The 20734-nt window shown below is 35.0% G+C and overlaps 1 long non-coding RNA gene across 1 annotated transcript in view; it reads left to right on the forward strand.

Annotated features, from left to right (window-relative positions):
• The first annotated feature begins 3230 nt into the window (after window positions 1-3230).
• LOC110349947 (uncharacterized) overlaps window positions 3231-20734 on the forward strand; it is a 195388-nt gene continuing 177884 nt past the window's right edge. Inside the window, exon 1 of the long non-coding RNA XR_015452898.1 lies at window positions 3231-3571. This is a non-coding gene — a long non-coding RNA (uncharacterized LOC110349947). The remainder of the gene's footprint in view (window positions 3572-20734) is intronic.

Consider the following 20734-nt stretch of genomic DNA (forward strand, 5'->3'; position numbering starts at 1 on the left):
GGAATATTCGGAATCAGTTGATGGAACTTTGTTGCTGTCTCAGCTCCAGCTCCACATTCACCATCACCACTTTTTGTGGCCATTTATTTCATAGCTGGTAAGTGGCACCACTGATTTTTTTATACCTGAGTCTTCTGATTTTCAGTTGGTTTTCTGTTATACCATAATATGATTTCTCTCAGTAGGGCTTGCTGTTTGTTTAAAAGTTACATATTTTTCCTTATTATAAGAATGATATATTATCTCTACAAAAATTCAAACTCAGAGACATGAATGTTTAAGAAGGTGTATGTTCCCCTCATTCCAACTCTTTGTCATATACAAGGAATGGTTTTAAATAGAACTCCCTATGTGCAAACTTATATGTATCTGTTTAATACAAATTAAGCATATTATAGATTTTTTTCTAGCTTTATGCCAACTGACTTAGATTGCTCTGTGTACTACATTGAATTATAGGTTACCTAATCTTAATGTACTTTTTAAAACTAATGTATGTGGGTTACATTTAAATGTTGGTCCTGCAGCTCCAAACAATTGTTTTTTTCCTATTCTTTTCCAGATTAGTATTATTGTGATTTTAGCCATTTTTAATTTGTAACACATGGTGTGATTCAAACCACTGAGTCTTAGCATCTGTCAATGATAAGATCATTCTTTTTAGTGGTAGAAGAATTGTTGCCAATAATGTGGCAGAATTTGGCTTTTTGTTGTTATGTTATTAATGACAGCAAAAGAGAACTTATGGGTAATACGTTTGTTTTTTTTACTTAAAACTTCAGCCAGTTTTTAAAAGTTTCTTTTAAATTTTCACACAATTAAAACTAAAAACAACATGGGTATTCCAAATAAACTTTTCCTCAGTCCCCACAGTTTGTACTCCAAACCACTTAAGCAGGACTACTACACTTTACTTGTCCCTGTACAACATGTTGAGATTGTATGGTGCGGTCATAATTGCGGGACAAGGCAGGCTGGGCTGGGTCCACAGTGAAGCCCTTACGTGCCTTCTAGACCTTCCACGAGGATGATTCTGGCAAAAGGGCAATGACTTGACTCAGGTACTGTCCCAAAACTGCTGATGAAAGGGGTCCAGTTCTTTCCTTTGAACTCACTCTCTTAGTCTAAACTATTTACTTTTTCACTTCACCTTTTAACTTCAATTTTTGTGTGCATTTTCTGATATATATTGGGTCTCCCTACATAGATACATACTATACCAAAATAGTAGCACTGTTATATATATATATATATTATATTCACACACTATATAAGTATGATAATATACTTGTTTCCACTTTATATATAAGTAAATATACATTTAAGCTATTGGGAAAAGGTACATATTACCTTTTTCCTGATAGTGGTATACTTAAAATTTTTGTTCAATATTATGAATTTCTTGAGGACAGGGATAAGTTCTTCCTTCTTGATATTCCTAATTGTTTAGCGCAATGTCTGGCCAACAATAGGTAGTTAATAAGTGTTGTTTGCTGGCTGGCTTGCTGGATAGATGGTAAGTGAATAAATCATGTGATTATTTTTTTCCTTATGAGTAGGAAGGTATCTTCAGTTACCAGTAAATACTTCAGTGTACTAAAGACACATCAGGATAATCAAACAACTAGCCTTGGTACCTTATCTAGATGTTCTGTTTGGATGTATTAAAAACTAATTCAGAATGCCACATTTTTTCAACAATTCACTGGGCTGATGGATTAACACAAAATAAATGGTGAATAGGATTGAGAAATTTTATGTAACTCTGTTTTCAAGGATTCATTTGTCTTGTATATTACCAAATCATATCTAGAGTTTAGCACATGACATGGTTTCCACAAACCTGAAGGTTAGATTTTTAAAGTATTTATTCTTACTTTGATGAAAACATCACGGTATAAGAACAATACAATGACATGATCAAGGAGGAAATAAAGGCAGAAGACAACCTGAAAAAGACTTGTGGGCTCATATTCAACTGGAATGTTGGCTCCACTGTTTTTAAGTCTTCTTTGCCCAACTCAATATGGTAACAGGGATGGGCTGGTGGTCACTGCCAAGCAGCAGCCCCTCCTTCACTGTCCTCAGCTTGCCTCTTAGTTGGCTGATTTCCCCACTTCACTGTCACTCTTCATACCCACTTTTACCACTTTATAAAACAGGGCCTAGCATACCATATACAAAGGTGGTGTGTGTTTGTATATAAAAAGTTTCTGATAGTAAAAGATAAATCGCCTTTAGTTTCCCACAGAATACTCCCCCTTGCTTCAAACCCACTTATCCCATGGTGCTTGCCATGTTCTGGAGCAGTTCTGGAAGTCTTCTTTTATGAGTGTGTTTACAAGGTATGAGAAATATGATGGATGCTGCTGCTGAGTAGGATCCAGTGGAAGGGCAATGTTCTTATCACCTTTTTTATTGGATCTGGCACTTTGCGACTTCTGCCTCTTCCCCAAAGTCAAAATAACCATGAAAGATAAATGTTTTCAACGGATCCAGGACATTGAGAGAGCCATGAAAATGCAATTAAAGACACTCAGGAAAGAGGACTTCCAGAACTGCTTTAGAAAGTGGCAAGAAAGAGGGGATAGGTGTGTTCAAAGTAAGGGGAGTATTTTGAGGAGAGTTCGCAGCAATGTGTCTTTTACTGTAAGAAATTTTTAAAGTTTAAACACACACCATGTTTTTCAGTCATACCTCATATATGCGAAAAGTGTTTGCTGACTCACTGTATTTCAGGATGACTCTCTAGACAGCCTTGGGCCTGCCTTCTTTCTTTCTTGTAGTTCTCACTACTAAGTGTAGAGTGAAAATGTAACGTCCCGAGATAGGGACGGACTGGCAGCAACAGCCCAGGCTCTGCTCCTGTCTGATGGAGAAACAGGATGTCCTTCATCAGGTTAGCCCAGCAGATCACTTTGCCCCAGGTTATAAAACCTATGCCAGGAGCTTTCTGGAGTCCCTCAGCTGAAGTGCAAGTAGGGCACATGCAGATGACATTTCATCTGCCCTGGGCAGCTTTTCTGTTCTTAGAGGGATGAACATGCCATGGATCCTAGGCTTCTGTTGTCCCCTGATGCCTGTGTGTAAGTGAGAAGTTCTCTTCATGTATGAATGCTAATATATGTGTGAATCTCTGCCACACCAGACTCAGACAAGTAGGCAACCAGTGCGCGGTGACCCTGCTTCACATAGTCCCCTCTATATTATTTGTGCTTGTGCATATAGAAGCACACATTTCTTTGGTGGTGGCAGTAGTGTAGAGTGGGAAGGACAGTGTGGCACCACAGTCTGATCCAAATGCTGAAGGAAGTGGATGTGCCTGTGCTATAGGTTGGATCCTACGTGTCCCCCAAAGGCCGGAGGGTGGCACTGTTGGGAGGTGGTGGAGCCTTTAGTGGGTGGGGCCCAATGTGTGCCCTCAAAGGGAATTGTGAGATCTCAGTCTCTTTGGCTTCCAGGACAAGAGCCAAGCATTTTTGTTCTGCTTCCCACTCCTGACATGCTGTGCTGCCACAGTCCCCAAAGCGTCGTGGACAGAAACCTGTGAAATAATGAGCCATAACAAACTGTAAGTTGACTATCTCAGGTATTTGCCATAGCCTCTTTCATGCTTCCCCCTTCCTACAGCTGGAATCTCTGGTGATCCCACTCTAACCTTGAGGGTACAATGGTGATTGAGGGGACAGAGCAACAGAATGAAGAAAGGAATATGGAATCTTAAGGGATGGAATGGGGTGATTGCCCCACCACATTGAGTTGCTCATCTCAGAATTGACTAAGAAGAGACACAAACCATTATGTATTTGTGTGTGTGTGTGTGTGTGTGTGTGTGTATGTGTGTTTGGTCATGGTTGGGATGGTTGGGTGTCTTTATTATAGTGGCTCAGACTTTTGCTGTAATTAATAGACAAATATTTTACATAATGACTAAAATGGCAAACTTCAAAAAACATGCAGTATTCATGTTGTATTCAGTTTGAGGTATTTACTGTTGACTCCTAGTACCTAACTGCTGAAATTTAAAGGAAATATTTTAAAGGAAGAAGAGAGTAAAGGAAAGTTTAGATCTGTCTCCTTCACAGCCTCTTCTCTGCAGGCTCTGTACCATTTTCTCTTGTAAGTTCTGTACTAAGTAACAGTTCTTGTAACCCATTCCAAATTGGCCTTTTTTATTTTTTTTGCTTCAGTAACAAATGCCTTCAGAATTAGAAATTTCCCTAAGTTCAGTTGCTCACATTTTAAAATATTATATTTCATACTCTATTATTCCTCATAGCATTTTCTATGTGTGCTCTCACTGCTCCTCTGGAATGCAGGATAAGTGGCTCTCTTCCCATAGGTCTCTGCTTGGCTGTCTCTTGCTGGCCTTTGAAAAAATACTTGGGAAAGCTTCCCTGTTGGGCTGCAGAAAGATGGGACCAGTGGTAGAGGGAGCAGTGGTAGAGGGTAACTCTACAAATGGAAACTTTAAATGGGATAGATATAAACTTAATTATAAGATCATGAATAAGAGAGATTATATATTATTTGATTTTATAAATGTTCAAATGTACACAAACAGGTTAATCTTTTTTGTTGATTTTTTTTCTGTTTTAAAAAGCAAGTTGATTGGCTAATCTGTGATTTGAAGGGAAATAACTTTGATCATCTTATTGGCCTTTCCTCTTAGCTTCCTTAAAATGGACCCAATCTTATATACTTTGCATAGGACTACTTGCAATGCAGTTACTATTTCAAATTTAAAAATTTCTTAGTTGACTAAGAAGATTTGAGTTAGAATGTTAGTCCAACAACATTTCTTTTTTGATGAACTTGGGACATACATTTCTCTAATGGTTTAAAATTGGTTCTTTGGAAGGAAAACTTGTTTGTAAGTTTTAATGTTGACATTAGTTCATGACATTAGTTTGCCCTAAATAGTTTTCCAAGAGACAAATGACAGTTTCATTCCATACTTTCTTGCTGTGACTTTATTTGGATTTGAGAAGACTTGCCTTTCTTGATTTTAAGTGGGTAGCTATAGATGGTTTTCTAGAAAGAAAATCCCCAACAGGGAGCTTTCTGAGGAGCTTTTGCATTTGCTCTGTATGCTCTCCGTGTTTTGATACACTGAGCAAGGAATGTTGATGAGACATGAGGCAGAACAGCTTGTTCCTCCACAGCTATTTTGACTTTGCAATGCTGGCAGTAAAAAATAAAAAAGTTTAGCGTGTTAACTAAGCAAACACATGGGGTTTGGAAGAAGGGTAGGGAACAGTTAGGCTATTCTTGGTATCCAGAACAGTATTGCTTAGGAACTATTACTTCCAGTTTGTGGTTGCATAGTACTTGGGAATTCTGCACTTCTTTAGATGTCCTTTGTCTCTCTGAGAGTTAGTAGGAACAAATGGTCTTGCTAATGAAGTAAAATTCAAGTTGTGTTCAGTAATCAAATTTCAATGCAATGAAGCTGACTTTGAAGAATAGGTGCCTCGAGGAACTCAAAATGTGATTTTGAAAACCAAATCAACTAAAAGAAATACCCATGCTACTTTAGGTATTAATAAATGAGGATTATCTTGAAGAAATGGAATGTTTCAAAGGTGGGGATATGGCTATACTAGAGGTGCTCTAGGTGCCTTGGTTTAGAACGTGAAGTATTAACCAGAGGTACGAGTTGTTGTTTTTCATAGAAATGACAAGTCTGTCAGCTTAGAACCAAGGCCTAGGAGGCATGGCAAGCTTCCACTGGCCTCTCTCATATTTCTTCCATCTGCCATGAGAAGAACATGCTGCAGTGAGCCACAGTTCTTTTGCTTGGATATCAGAAACAGAGATACAAGAAACTAACTTGAACTTGAGCCAAGATGAGCTTAATTGAGCTCAATTCAGTACTGACCTGCAGACTTGTGGAGAAAAATAAATGGTTTTTCTTTTTGTTTCTTTGGTGGTTGTTTGTTATGCAGCATTTTTATAGCAAAACCTGACTAATACACCCTTATTAGAAGTCTCTTTTCACAGGCTGTTGGTATGTGAGAACTAGAGTATATCTGACCCAAAGCTTATGCCCTGCCTCATGATCCCTTTGCACGCTGGTTTCCCAGCCTATGCTGTCAGTGGTTTAACAGTGATGAGTGCTATCACTGTATGGTTGCTGTAGTGCAGTCAGGATTTTTAGCTACAACAAAGAATTTAGGACTCTTCCTGTCACCTTTTTAGATTCAAATGAGTTCCCACAGTACTGAATGTGGTATCTTGTATCTCAAGTGATACTATACCAGAAGAACTGGATGGCTCAGCTTAGAAGTGTAATGGTATCCTCACATAGCAGTCTTTGATGTCTAGGAAACTGAAGATGGGAGGGAGAAAACAAATACCCTCTTCACTTCTTTCTTTTCATGGATTATTCCAATCACAGAACCACTAGCTTATCTGAAAAAAATTGAGAATGAGTAAGCAGATGCTACTTCTGAGTGATCTACTTTTTTTTGTTTGATTGTTTGTTTTGTTTTTTTTTTAGAACAAGGTCTCATGTATTCCAGGCTGGCCTCAAACTAACTATATAGCCTAGGCTGACTTAGAACTTTCAATCCTCCTGCCTCAGTTTCCTGAGTGATATGATTACAAGAGTGCACCATCCTGCTCAGCAAATTGTTTTCTTCCCTCTCTCCCTTCTTTCCTTCCATTGAACCCAGAGCCTTGTGCATGCTAAGCATGCTCTCTACTACTAAGCTGCACCCGCAGCTACTGGTTTTTTTTTTTTGTACCACGAACTCAGGACCTTGCACTTGCAAGGTGGACAGGGACACCACTGAGCTAAATCCCTGACCATTACTGTGTTTTTATGGCGTCTTGGGAAGCAGTGTCCAGCAGGGTAACACATCATTTTGCATATCTTTCCAACCTTCCTTCCCTCATTTCTCTTTTTCTCTCTCACTGCTCTGGTTTGTACTTTCCAAAGAAAGAATCATTTAATTCTTGATTCAGACTCTTTTTTTTTTCCTCTAAAGAATCAAAGCTAAGACCTTGACATTGACCCCTATGTCAAGGTGAAGATGATAAAAATGATCATTAAGATGATGTCAGCTAATACCTGTTGATGACCCCTGTGTTGATTATCAATATACTATTTTGGGTTCATTTCATTTAATATTCACTACAACTTCGGAATTGTGTGATGATTGTATATTTTAAAGAGTAGTATATCAAAGCTTTAAAAAGGTTTGATAATTTGGCCAAGATCACACAGCAAGTAAGTAAAGACAGGATAAAAATCTTGCTATTTCTGATCATATATTTTAGGAGTTAAACCACTAAGTAACATAAATAAATGGCAGAGTAGGTTTTGAGATGCCAACTACAATATCTTATATAGTCTGTTATGCCTCAGAGTACCTAATATAGCATATTTCACATAGTATATGTAATTTTAAAATTTAATAATTTATTAGTCTTAAATTATTGATAATATTCATATAAATCGAGAGTGATATTATGAAGCATATATGATTTAAATCAGAAGATTAGATTTTATAAGGTTAGACAGACATCTTAAAATCATCTTTGGGAATTATTAAAAACTATTTGAACCTTATGGATTTCAGATAAAAGGACATTTATTACTGTAACAATAGTCTTCTTTTTTGCCATCTGTGTTGCATCATGGAGGCAGCTAGAAAAATAGTGGACTAGGTATATGGATTTGAATTCTGCCCTTGAGTTTTTCAGTAACAAGGTTTGATTTTGGGAAACTCAGTCTGGGCTTGGGCTTCAGATGTATCCTCTGTAAAGTACAAAATGCATGCCAAATATTTCAAGCTGTAACATCTGTGATTTTCTTGAGATAACTGGGGAACCTAGATCGAGCTGGCATCTGAAGAGTTGCAGCTATACTTTTGATGGTGTGCAAAGCTCTTTCCCCCCTTTAAGACATTCCCTCTTTCTATTGCCAGACTACAAGTTCTTAAAGATTCAGTTTAAATACTCAATTTTCTCCATAAGGATCCACCAGCTAATGTGCATAAGGAGACTTGTATGAGGCTGTTAATTGTAACACTGCTTGTAATAATGAGAAATTGGAATGATTATAACTACAGCCACTATCACCAAAACCAAGAATAACACATAATCAATGCCACTACCAATTATTTATAAAGACCTGATGGCACTGGAGAAGGAAGTGGGAAGACAGTTTTGTGGATGGTGGAAAAGAAACTTTGTATAATATAGCTATAATTTAAAAGGATACTTTTTTATGGTTAGTGCTTTTGTATGTTTTCTCTGTGAATCTTCACAAAGGCTGAGTTTGTGAAAGTATTTCTTATACTTGCCTCCAGAAACTTTATGGTTCTAGCATTTATGTTGAAATATATGGTACTGTTTCATATTAATTTTTATGTATGAAATGAGGGAGAATGTGAGGTTTATTTCTTCCTCATGTGGATGCCCAATTTTTCCATTACGTATGTGAGATTTTCTTTTGCTGATAGATTTACAGAGCACTTTAGTTATTATCAATGACTACATATGTGTGGATGCATTTCTGAACTACTTGTATACTGTAGATCCTTTGTATTTCTATATAAATTTTAAAACCAATTTGTCAATTTCTTCCCCTTACAAAAGTGCTGGTATTTTGATGGAGTTTGTATTTGATGTATCCATCAGTTTGAGAAGACTATCTGATAGCAATGTTGAAAATTAACACACAAGTTACACATCTCTATTGAAATCATTAATTTTATCAGAAAAGTTTTGTAATTTTCAATGTGGAAGTCTTACATATCTTTCATTAAAATTGTCCTTGGGTATTTTCTTTTATTTTTATGCTTTGTATATAATGATTTCTAATTTTTATTTTTCAATTGTGGCTATTATATGGTGTATTTGTGTCCTACACTTTGTTAAATGCAATTATTTTACTACTTTTTTGTGTGCTTAGGGAGGAGGAAGTTTCAAAAATTACCTATATGTACAGACAGTCATGTTGTCTGTGAAGAAAGTTTTACATTTTCCTGTCCATGTTGCTGTCCTTTAATTATTTTTCTTTTCTGTTACACTGGCTTGGACTTTTAACAAAATGTAGAAGTGCTCAGAGTGAACATCCTTACATTATTTCTGATATTGAGGAGGGGAAGTGTTTAATGTTTGATGATTAATTATGATGTTAGTTGTAGATTTTTTTATATAGGTTCTCTTTCAGACCAAGAACTTTTTCCTCTAATTTGTTGAGAATTTTAAATTATAAATAAGCACTGAATTTTGTCAAATACTTTCTTTGTACTTTTAAAGATAATTATAAATTTTTTTCCTTTATTCTCTTAATACAGCTAATTATACTTCATATTTAAAAATATGTAATGAGATACATTTATTTTCATTTGGACTGTAATTGACTGTATCAGTTTGCTAGTACTGCCATAACAAAATGCCTGAGATTGAGTGGCTTAAACAACAGAAATTTAGTTTCTCACAATTTTGGAGCTTGAAGTCCAGGTCAAGGTATCAGTCAGGCTGTTTTCTTCTGAAGCCTTTCTCCTGTGTCTGCAAATGGCCTCCTTTTCACTATGTCCTCATATGGGTGTCTTAATCTTCTCTTTTTATAAAAACATCAGATATGGGGTCAGGCTCTCCAAATGTCCTTATTTTATCTTAATTATACCTTTTAATATATTTTTGTATTGAATTTGCTAAAATTAGAGGAGAAGAAAAGGATCAGGGAGGGAAAGTGGGTGATGAGGAATGAATATGGTCAAAGTATATTATATGAAAATATGCTAAAAAGAAACCCACTATTTTTTATAACTAATATGCACTAATAAATTTTTTTAAATGTTCGTAGAAATTTTACATTTATTTTATGAGGACTATTGGTCTGTAATTTTCTTATAATGTCTGACTTTGGTATTGGGATAATATCAAAGTTTAAATTGGTAAGTATACCTTCCTTTCCAATTTTATAGAAAAGATTATGCAGAGTTGGCATTGTTTCTTAAATGCTTGGTTGATTTCCTTAATGAAAACATCTAGGCCTGAAGTTTTCTTCAAAGGTTATAAACTACAAATTCAATTTCTTTAATAGATATGGCTATTTATGTTATCTACTTTCTTTTGAATGAGTTCTAGTAGTTTGCGTCTTTTAAAATTTATGTTCATTTTATCAAGTTTATTGGTTTAAGCTTGTTTAGAAGTTCTCATTATTATTTTAGTATGTATACATGATGGGTAATGTTGCCTCTTGATATTTAGTGTTCTTGTTTCTAATAAGGAATTTTACCATTTTTTAGATTCTTAAAATTAGAAATGGAAGTCATTGATTCGAGATCCTTCTTTATAACTAATGCACACATTTAATTTAAATGTTCTCCATACCATTTTAATAAAATAATATAGTATACTTTCTTTTTGAATCTGGATTTTTCATATAGAATAATTATATTGATATTCTTTTATGATTAAATCCTTATCTTTTATGACTAATCCTTATGATTTTCTATATAATTTTTATTATTGAGAATACAATATTTCAATATCTATACATTTATATTTGTCTAATTCGCCTTGTAATTCCGTCAGTTATTTTCTTCATGTATTTGGAGAGCTCTGTTATTAAATCTCTAAACAGAATTATTTCATCCTTTTAATGATTTGACTCATTTTTCATTATAAAATGACCTTCTGTATTCTTGGTAATATTTTTCACTCTGAAGTTTTTTTGTCTGAAGTAAATATATCCACTCTGATTTTAGTTTTCTTAATATTACAAAGTAAATGTTATATGTTTCAAACATGTCATATGTTTTACTTTTCAAAACTACATACTTTATGGCTATAATTTTCTTATGTATTTTCTTTTAAAGGATTTAAATACTAAGAAAAGCATATAATGTATTGAATTGAGTAGTTAATTTTCTTGATGCTCTTTATTCCCTTGTGTAAGTCCGTATTTCCAGCTGGTATAATTTTCTCTGCCTGAATGAATTTCTTTAACATTTTTTATTTTGCTGGTTGATGATGAATTCTTCCAGTTGTTTTACATCTATAAAAATTCTGTTTCTCTCTTGTTTTTAAGAGATATTTTGGCTGGATATAGAATACTAGATGACAATTTTCCTTCTTACTTTAATGATGTTGCTTTGGTGATTTCTTGCTTGCATTATGTCCTGTGGAAAATCTGTGATCAACTTTATCTTGTGTCTGTTTGTAATGTGTATATGTGTATGTGTGTTTACTCTGATTGTTTTTAATACTTTACATAATTGATTTTAAGCACTGAGATTATGAAGTGCTCTGCTGTTATTTTTCATATTTCTTGCATTTGTGTTTACTCATGTTTCTTAAGCTTCTTGGATCTGGGGGATTCTAACTTTGAATCAAATGTAGAAAATTTTTGCCATAATTTCTTCAAACTTTCTCTGTCTCATGCTTTTCTCTTCTCTTTTGTGAATTCCACATTTACATATACTAGGCTGTTTGAAGTTTTCCCATGGCTCACTGATGCTCAATTCATACTTTACAAATTCTCTTTACTCTCCATGTTTCCATTTTGAATAGTTTCCATAGCTTTCAGTTAATATCATTAGCAAAATAAAACATTTTCTCTTGCTATATTTAATTGGCCTTTAATCCTATCTGGTGTTTTTTTCATCCCACACAGTATATTTTTCATCTCTAAAAGTTTCATTTTGGATCTTTTTTATATTTGCCATGTCTCTGCTAAACTTTTTATACATATGGAATGTGTTTATAGTAACTCTTGTAATGTCCCCATCTGCTAATTTTACCTATAAATTGATGTCATTTTAATTAGGATTCAATTTCTGATTTTCTCATTATAGGTTATATTTTCCTACCTTTTAATATGCCTGAAAAATTTTGACTCTATGCCAGATGTGAATTTAACTTGTTGCATCCTACAGTTTAAATATTTTTCTAAATATTTTAACTATTATTTTAGGTTATTGTTAAGTTATATGGAGATAGTGTGATCCTTTGAGTAGTACTTTTAAGATTTGTTTGGTGGGATTTCAACAGTGCTTATTCTAGGGTTGTTTCCTATTACTGAAGTAGGAACTTTTCATATACTTACCCTATTCAAGGCCTAGTCTGGGATGTGCTTACATCTGAGTTGATCAGTACTTTGCCAAATATGCAGGACAGATTCATCATAGATATTTTTTGCATTTCTTTTTGTGTATTGGTCTCCTTTTGATATTCTGGAGTAAGCTCTTCCTGCCTTGATGTCACTAACCCTTATTGTGGTCTCTACAGTGCAGCCAGTCTCTTAGTTTCTGCCTGGAGTCCCTCTTACTGTAAACTCTCAGAACCTTAATATAATCCAGTCCTAGGGTTTACCTCATTTTCTCCCATCTCTATGAATCTCTGTTTATTGCTTGATGTGTAATGGCTTTCAAACCATTGGTTTATGTATTTTTCCTTCATTTTGTTTGTTTTAGCCACACAGATGAATCTAGTCCAGCTTCTCCATTATGATCATAAGTAGATGTGCATTGATTTATATTCTGAATGTTAGACCAAGCTTGAATTTGTGTGATGTATCCTACTGAACCACTATGTATTTTTAAAAAAATTATTGCTGGCCCAGTTTACAAAAGTGTTCATGAAAACTATTGATCTTTGGTTTTTCTTTCTTTTAATGCTTTGTCAAGATTTTTTTCAGAGTTATGCTAGCCTCATGAAATAAGTTGAGGAATTTTCCAGAAGTCACTATATAATTTGCATTTTTAAATTTGTATTTTTTATTTAAAATTTATCTTAATCTTTTAAAAGCATAGGTGTTTAGCTGGGCATGGTGGTGCACGCCTGTCATCCCAGCACTTGGGAGGCTGAGGCAGGAGGATTGTCACAAGTTTGAGGCCAGCCTGGGCTACATAGTGAGTTCAGAGCCAGCCTGAACTACAAAGGGCGATCCTGCCTCAAAATAAATAAATAAATAAAATAAAACAAAAAAAAAAAAGCATAGGTGTTTATAGATTTGTTTGTAAGCAATATTTTAGCTGCATCCCATACAGTTTGATATGCTATATTTAATTAACATTTAGTTCAAAATATTGCTAATTTCCCATAGACTTTTCAGTCTTCTGATTTTTACATGTGATGCTAATTTACCAATATTAAGTTTTATTGTTATTGATTTCTAGATTTTTGCCATCATGGCCAGATACAATACTCTGAATTATTAGACTCCTTAAGAATTGTTGTGACTCAATTTAAGGGATAGCACATTGTCTATTTTGGTGAATGTTTTTTGTTTACTTGAAAACAATCAGTATTTTGTAGTGTTTTACATTTTTCAATCAGGTGGTAGGGTGATAGCATTGTCCAAATATATATATATATATATATATATATAAAACTTTTTTAAAAAATTAATTTTATTGGTACATTTTAGGTATACAATATAATGACATTCATCATTGGAAATTTGTACCTTTACAAATTTCTTATTTTTTCCCCATTCCCCCACCCTCCCTTCAACTCCTCCACCCCTCTTTATTTACAAAGACTTTGTTTCCAGTTTTTCATTTTCTCATATTAATTCCATTCCCTTCTTTCCTTTCCCCTACCCCTACCCCTCCCACTTTCCCTTCCCCCTTGGACTTTTTCTTCCTATTTAACAATATCTATTATGCCTTTTGATCCTTATTTACACTTTCAGTTTCTCATACCAGAGAAACTATTCGGTATTTACACATGTGTATACTATTTATTTCACTTAAGAGTATGTCCTCAATGTGCATCCATTTAGCTGTACATGTCTCTAATTTCTCATTCTTTATGGCTGAGTCAGTACTCCATTTTATAAAAGAAAACCAGATTTTCTTTATCCAGTCTCCAGTTGATGGGCATTTGGGCTGTTTTCAAGTTTTAGCTATTACAAACTGTGCTGCTATAAACACCGGTGCACATATATCACTGTGGTATGATTCTTTTAATTCTTTGGGGAAGATCCCCAGCAGTGGAATAGTGGGGTCAAATGGGACTTCCAGTCCTAGTTCTTTGAGGTATCTCCATACTGATTTCCACAGTGATTGCACCAGTCTACACTCCCATCAACAGTGGAGCAGGGTTCTGCTTTCCCCACAGCCCTGCCAGCATTTGTTATTGGTTGATTTCATGAGAGCAGCCATTCTTTCTGGAGTGAGGTGAAATCTCAGTGTTGTTTTCATTTGCATCTCTCAAATGACCGGTGATGTTGAACATTTTTTCATGTTTATTTGCTATTTCTACTTCTTTGTCTGAGAAATGTCTGTTCATTTCAGATGCCCACTTTCGGATTGGGTCTTTAAATTTGGGAGGTCTGATCTTTTTAAGTTCTTTATAGATTCGAGATAGTAGACCTTTGTCTGAAGAACAGCTGGTAAAAATTTTTTTTAAAAAATGTGGGTTGTCTCTTCACATTGTTGGTGGTTTCTCTTGCTATGCAGAAGCTTTTTAATAAGAAGAGATACCATTTGTTGATTCTTTGTGCTAGTTCACGTGCCAACTGAGGTTTTGTTCATGAAATCTTTTTCCTACACCACTGAAAACTTTTTATTTTTGTATAGACTGTTGATTTTTGAGGGAGGGATATTTAAGTCTCATACAGTGAATATAAGTTATTTCATTTTCCCTTTGGTTCTATCAATTTTTGCTTCATGTGTTTTTTGTTTTTGTTTTTGGTATTGAGGATTGAACTTGCACCTTGTGCTTGTGAGGCAGATGCAGCACTATTGAGCTAAATCCCCAGCCCTGCTTCATGTATTTTTAAAATCTGTTAGGTTGGGGCTGGGGATTTAGCTCAGAGGTTCTGGTGCCTGCTGTGCAAGCACAAGGTCCCGAGTTAGATACCCGGTACCAAAAAAAAAATCTACTAGATAAATACTATTATAGATTTGTGGTTCTTATGTGTTCTTAAGATATGGATTGTCTTATAATTTTGAAATTTATCTCTGAGAATACAATTTGGCATGAATCTACTTTATCTTATATTAATATAGATATGCTTATCATATTATGCTTGTCGTTTGTATAATCTTTTATTTTAAAATTTTTTTTATCGTTTTTATGACTATATGTTTGTAATACATAATAATTACATTTATCCAGGGGAGTTGGTACAGATACTTACTGTTTCTTAATCATTTTTACTCCCCATCCCCTTTCCACCCTCCTATCTCCTCCATTCCCAGAATCCCTGCCTATGTCCATCCTATGTCCATATTACCTTTAAGTGTATTTTCCAACGCCTAAGTTCTATGATCTTATTGAGAACTGGGCTAAAGTTTTCTCCAGGCACATACAGAATTAGAATCTTGTCTGGGATAAACTTAAATTTGTAGAATAGGATTTAGTGGGGGTTTAGGATATATTTCAAATGTGTCATCTTAAATTAACATAATATACTTTGCAATTAAACAAAATTGAGTAACATGGTGAAGACAGTGATTCTAAACCCTTGTCAGCTTGAATGATGTGAGAATCCAGCACTAAGCATCTGTTAGAATACATCTTTTAGATCATCTTTAAATCTCTTTGGGGTTTTATAATATGTTTATTTTAAATATGTAGTTGGATTTTAATTTTAAAAATTGAATCTGAAAACCCTAGACTTTTTACTGGAAAAGTCCATTTCCCTTTAATGTAGGTGCTGACATTCATGGATAATTATGTATTCTTTCTACTTGTTTTATATTATTCCTGTTTTATTGTTTCTCTTTACCTGTTTTCTTTTGGGTGAGTGGAATATTTTCAGAATTCTACGTTATCTCTCCATTGACTTTTTTGTTATGGTACTTAAAAATAGTCTTAGCAGTTGCTGTAAAGAAGACAATATGCATACTTAATGTCTTGCCATCTAACTTCAAATAATATCATACCATTTCATGAATAATGTAAGAATCATACAATATAATTACACATACATCCTTCCTTATGTGTTTCTGTTGCTATTTATTTTACTTTTATAGGTAAACCCAATAGGCAATGATCTTCCAAAGAATTCAAGACAATCTTTTATGGCTACTCAAATATTAATCTCGTTTTGTGTTTTTTTATTCTTTCTTGTAGAATTTAGTATTCATCTGATTTAATTTCTTGGCAGGTTGAATAATTTCTTTTAGTATTTTTTGTGTAGTTCTGCTAGGGAAGATAAATTTTGTTTTTTATGTTCAAAGATATCTTTATCATTCATTTTTATGTAATATAAAATATCCTACAGTTCTATTTAAAATATATTTTGAATTTTATATATAATTCCAAATGAACATGTGTTTTTCTTCTTGCTCTTTAAAGATGTTATTCTATTTCTCTAGCCTTCATTATTTCTGATGAGAAATTGGACAGAATTATTATAACTATTTCATTATATATAATGTTTCTTGTTTCTTTGGATGCTTTTATTTTTTTGTGCTGTTTTTGGCCTTACCAGTATGCCTAAGGTATGCCTCACTGATGTGTGGAAATGCTCTTTTGGGGTTACTACAATTCTTGCTTCTGAGGCTTGAGTTTTTTAATCAATTTTGAAAATTTTGTGGCCATCATGTCTTCAGATATTTTTTCTTACCCATTTTCTATGTCTATGTATACAATTAAATGTTTACCAGGCTATTTACTATTGTTCCATCATCATGGACTTTTTGTTCTAATTTTTTCACATTCTCTTCTTTTTTTTCAGGTTGGAAACTGACCTGTCTTCAAGTTAACTGTTTCATTTTTCTGCTGTTAAGAATTTACTGTTAAGCTCATAACATGCATTCTTCATTGCTGATATATTTTTATTTGTGACATTTCAGTCTGTTTTTTTTTGGGGGGTAGGGTCTGGTTCTTTTTATAGTTTGTATTTCTCTGCTGACACTCTTCATCTATCCATATATATTGTCCTCCTTGTCCATTAAATTATTTGTCTTTTTTTTTATTGTAGTAACACTAAAGTCATTTATTTATTTATTTTCCCATAAAGTTTATTGGTACATTTTTGGTATAAAATACAGTTACATTCATCATTGGGCTCTTGTACCATTATATGAGTCTCTTGGTTCTATTTTTTTCCCCTTCCCTTGCCCTCCCTTCAGCCCCTCCACCCCTCCCTATTTGCAAAGACCTTGTTTCCATTTTTTTTCCTTTTCTCATATTTTTTCCTTTCCCTTTTTTCACTTCGCCTACCCCTCACAATTCCCCTGCTCTTTTAGACCTTTTCTTCCTGTTACACAATATCAGTTATACATTTTTTAAATTACAATATTAAGATCTAGGAGACATTACCACAGATGTTACAGAATTTAAAAGGAAATAGAAAGCATACTACAAAAATCTTTTTCGAAATAAATTTGACAACTTCTAAGAAGTACCTTGGAAGACAAATTAATGAAACTAACTCTGGAGGAAATATAAAATTTGAATAGCACCTATTAACTTTTAAATTTCAATATCCAGTTCTTCATTTATAGCAAGTATACAAAGACCTGAACTTTTATATGTACCTTGTGTTTTCTAATCCTGCTAAATTCAAGTACAAGTTCTATGGGCTCCTAGAGATTTCTTAGTATTTTCTCTGTAGATGATCATTTCATCTACATATAAAGATTTTGCTTCTGCCATGCCAATCCTATCCTAGTTGTGTCATTTTATTGCAAGACTATTTTGGTGGGGACTAGGTTTCAAAGTTTAATGGACAGATAAAGAGTAAGCATATCTGCCCTTGTTCCCCACCTTAAGGAGAAAGCATTGTATCTTCTCCATTTATATAAGGCATTCTCACTGGAATTATGGAGTACATGTCTTTAATCTGTTGAGAAGTTTCTGTTCTACTTCTAGTCTCCTGATAGCTTTTACCATGAACAGCTGTAGAATTTAGTCCAATACTTTTTCTCCAACTAGTGACAGGATCATATGGCTTTTTCCTTTCCTCTGTTAAAATGATGACTTTTGGGGGTGGATCTTCCAATGCTGAACCAACACTGCCATCCCTATAACAAAACCACTTTCTACATCCTGCCAGATCTGACTTCCAATAGTTTGTTTTGTTAAACAAATTTCTATCTATGTTCATACTTTTTTCTTCTATTATCTTTATCCAGTTTTAGAATTAGCACAATGTTGAGTTACTAAAATGAAGGGAGAAGTGTTCCTTCTTTTTTCTGCTTTAATTGTTTGATATAATTTATCAGTTAAAATGTTTGATGAGCCTGCTGTTGTCATATAGGTAGGTTTTCAAGCTAGGAATATACTTTCTTTAATAGGTGCTATTCAAATTTTATATTTCCTCCAGAGTTAGTTTCATTAATTTGTCTTCCAAGTTACTTCTTAGAAGTTGTCAAATTTATTTCAAAAAAGATTTTTGTAATATGCTTTCTATATCCTTTTAAATTCTGTAACATCTGTGGTAATGTCTTCTAGATGTTGATATTATAATTTTTAAAATGTATAATTGATATTGTGTAATAGGAAGAAAAGGTCTAAAGGAGTAGGGGAAGTGGTAGGGGTAGGGGAAAGGAAAGAAGGGAAAAGAAAAAATATGAGAAAAGGGAAAAAATGGATACAAGGTCTTTGCAAATAGGGAAGGGTGGAAGGGGTGAATGGAGGGCAAGGGAAGGGGAAAAAAAATAAGAACCAAGAGATTCATGTAATGGTACAAGATCCCAATGATGAATGTAACTGTATTGTATACCTAAAATGTACCAATAAAGTTAATGGGGGGAAAAAAAGCAATTTTTCTTTTCCTTGTCACTAATTGCAATCTTATCTTCTATATGTGAAATTCTATCCTCACATTGGTTCATTTTGCTGCGTAGACTTTTGATGGAGGTTTTAATCTCTTGAAAATCTGTTTGTATCTGTTTTATGGATTCCATTTGTTTCCTATGTTGGGAATGCATCATGTTCCTCAGATCCTCTATTTTTTTTATCTGTGTCCTCTCTAGATTTATTAATCATGTCTTCAACCATGAGCAAAATCTTTGCTGTTATCTGAGTAATTATTTCTGATTTCATTTTTCCCAGATCCTCTTTTGTTGCCAGTTCAGAGAGTCCAGGTGGTTGAGTATCAGATTGTTCCATCTCGTTTCCCTTTGGAGTTGCTGTAGGTGATCCAGAAGTCTGTTTTTGAGACTTGTTTACATGTCTTCTCATTTCCACGGGAGGGTTGCTTCTGGTGCCCACATGGCTCACCTTCTCTGCCCTAGGAGCTTGGGATGGCAGCAGGGGAGCTTCCTTCCGGGTGCTGGGACCGGCTGAGCGTCACTGCCCTAGGAGCCTGGGATAGCGGTGGGGAGCTTCCTTCCAGGTGCTGGGATCGACTGAGCTTCTCTGCCCTAGGAGCCTGGGATGGAGGTGGGGAGCTTCCTTCTGGGTTCTCTAAAGTCATTTCTTGACAGTCATAATACCTAGGCATTTGAGAGTCTGATTTTTTGGACTATTTTCTCATTTGATTATTGTTTATACCTTCTTCCTTTTTTCTGTGTCTCATAAATTTTTACTGAGTGTTGAGGAAAAAAGTGTAGAAATCGAAATAATTAATATTTATGCCAGAAAAGGCATAATTCTCTTTCTGGTCAAGTGTTAGTTTATGGAATCTGATGTATTCTTTTTTGGTACTGGGGATCAAACTTGGGACTTTGTGCTTGCCAGGCAGGTGCCAGAACCACTGAGCTAAATATCCGGCTTTGATGTATTCTTGAAATGTGTGGATGTGTTAGTCGCTTTTCTTGTCACTGGGACAAAATATCTGACACCCACAACTCAAAGGAAATGAAGTATATTTTGGCTCATGTTTCAGAAGTTTCAATCTATGTTGGCTGGCTCCATCTTTAAAACAGCATGGTGAAAGGTCCTGCATTGAGGAAAGCTGCTCACATCATGGTGGCCAGGAAGCAGAGAGAAACAAGGAAGCAGGCAGGGAAATACACCCTTCTGGGGCAGCACCAGTGACCTGCCTTTTCTTGCCAGGCCTCACCTTCCACAAACCTTACCTGTGAGAGCATGAGGCTCTATGGAAATATCCCTGATCTAAACCATAACAGTGGGTATTTTTCAGCTTTAGTTATAGTTACTTAGTTTACCATTGACTTCAAATGTTTTGAGGGCAGAATAAGGTCTTTTCTATCATTGGACCTTGTGATCTGGGCTTTGGCAAGATCTCAGAGATCTCTTTATGCTCCTCTTCTGTTTTGGTTGCTAGGGACTTCTCCGGCCATTGACTTCATTCATCTTAGGAGGTCTTTCTTCTTGCTGTTCCTCTGCTTTCAGCCTTTGGCATCTAGTGCCTTGCACTTAGTGAAGCCCTCCAGTACCTTGAAGAATTCATTCCAGTCCTCCTATCTTACTTCTGGCTTCAGTTGCAGCTGTAGTGACATAGGCGGAAGCCTAGATTTCTTTCAGCTGTTCTGCCCTGACTCCAGCCTTCTTGGGATGCTGCACTGCAGCTAGGGAAGTCCTCACATGCCAGGGACATGGCTGTACGGATTCCTAATCTGTTCATAGTTTTTAGTGTAGCACGCCTGTGTCATTGGCGAAGGGCTGGAGTAGGGGTTGACTTGTGGGTACAGCCTCACTGTGTGGCTAGAATTTCTTGGAGTGCCAGCATGGCAAGCTGATCCACACACAGGTTCACATAGTTCTTTCTGCTTCATGTGCTTTTTCCTTTTCCCCTCTGTGGTGGATTCTGGCTCCTCATTCCAGGGTTATGTTCTCATTGGTCTCCTCTCTCCTAGAATAGGATTATGACTATGTAGATTTAGGCTTTAAATTTAGGTAG

This window comes from Heterocephalus glaber, unplaced genomic scaffold (genome assembly GCF_053883595.1).
Source record: "Heterocephalus glaber isolate CG9 unplaced genomic scaffold, H.glaber_assembly_v1.0 deba00001454, whole genome shotgun sequence".
Taxonomy (NCBI): domain Eukaryota; kingdom Metazoa; phylum Chordata; class Mammalia; order Rodentia; family Bathyergidae; genus Heterocephalus; species Heterocephalus glaber.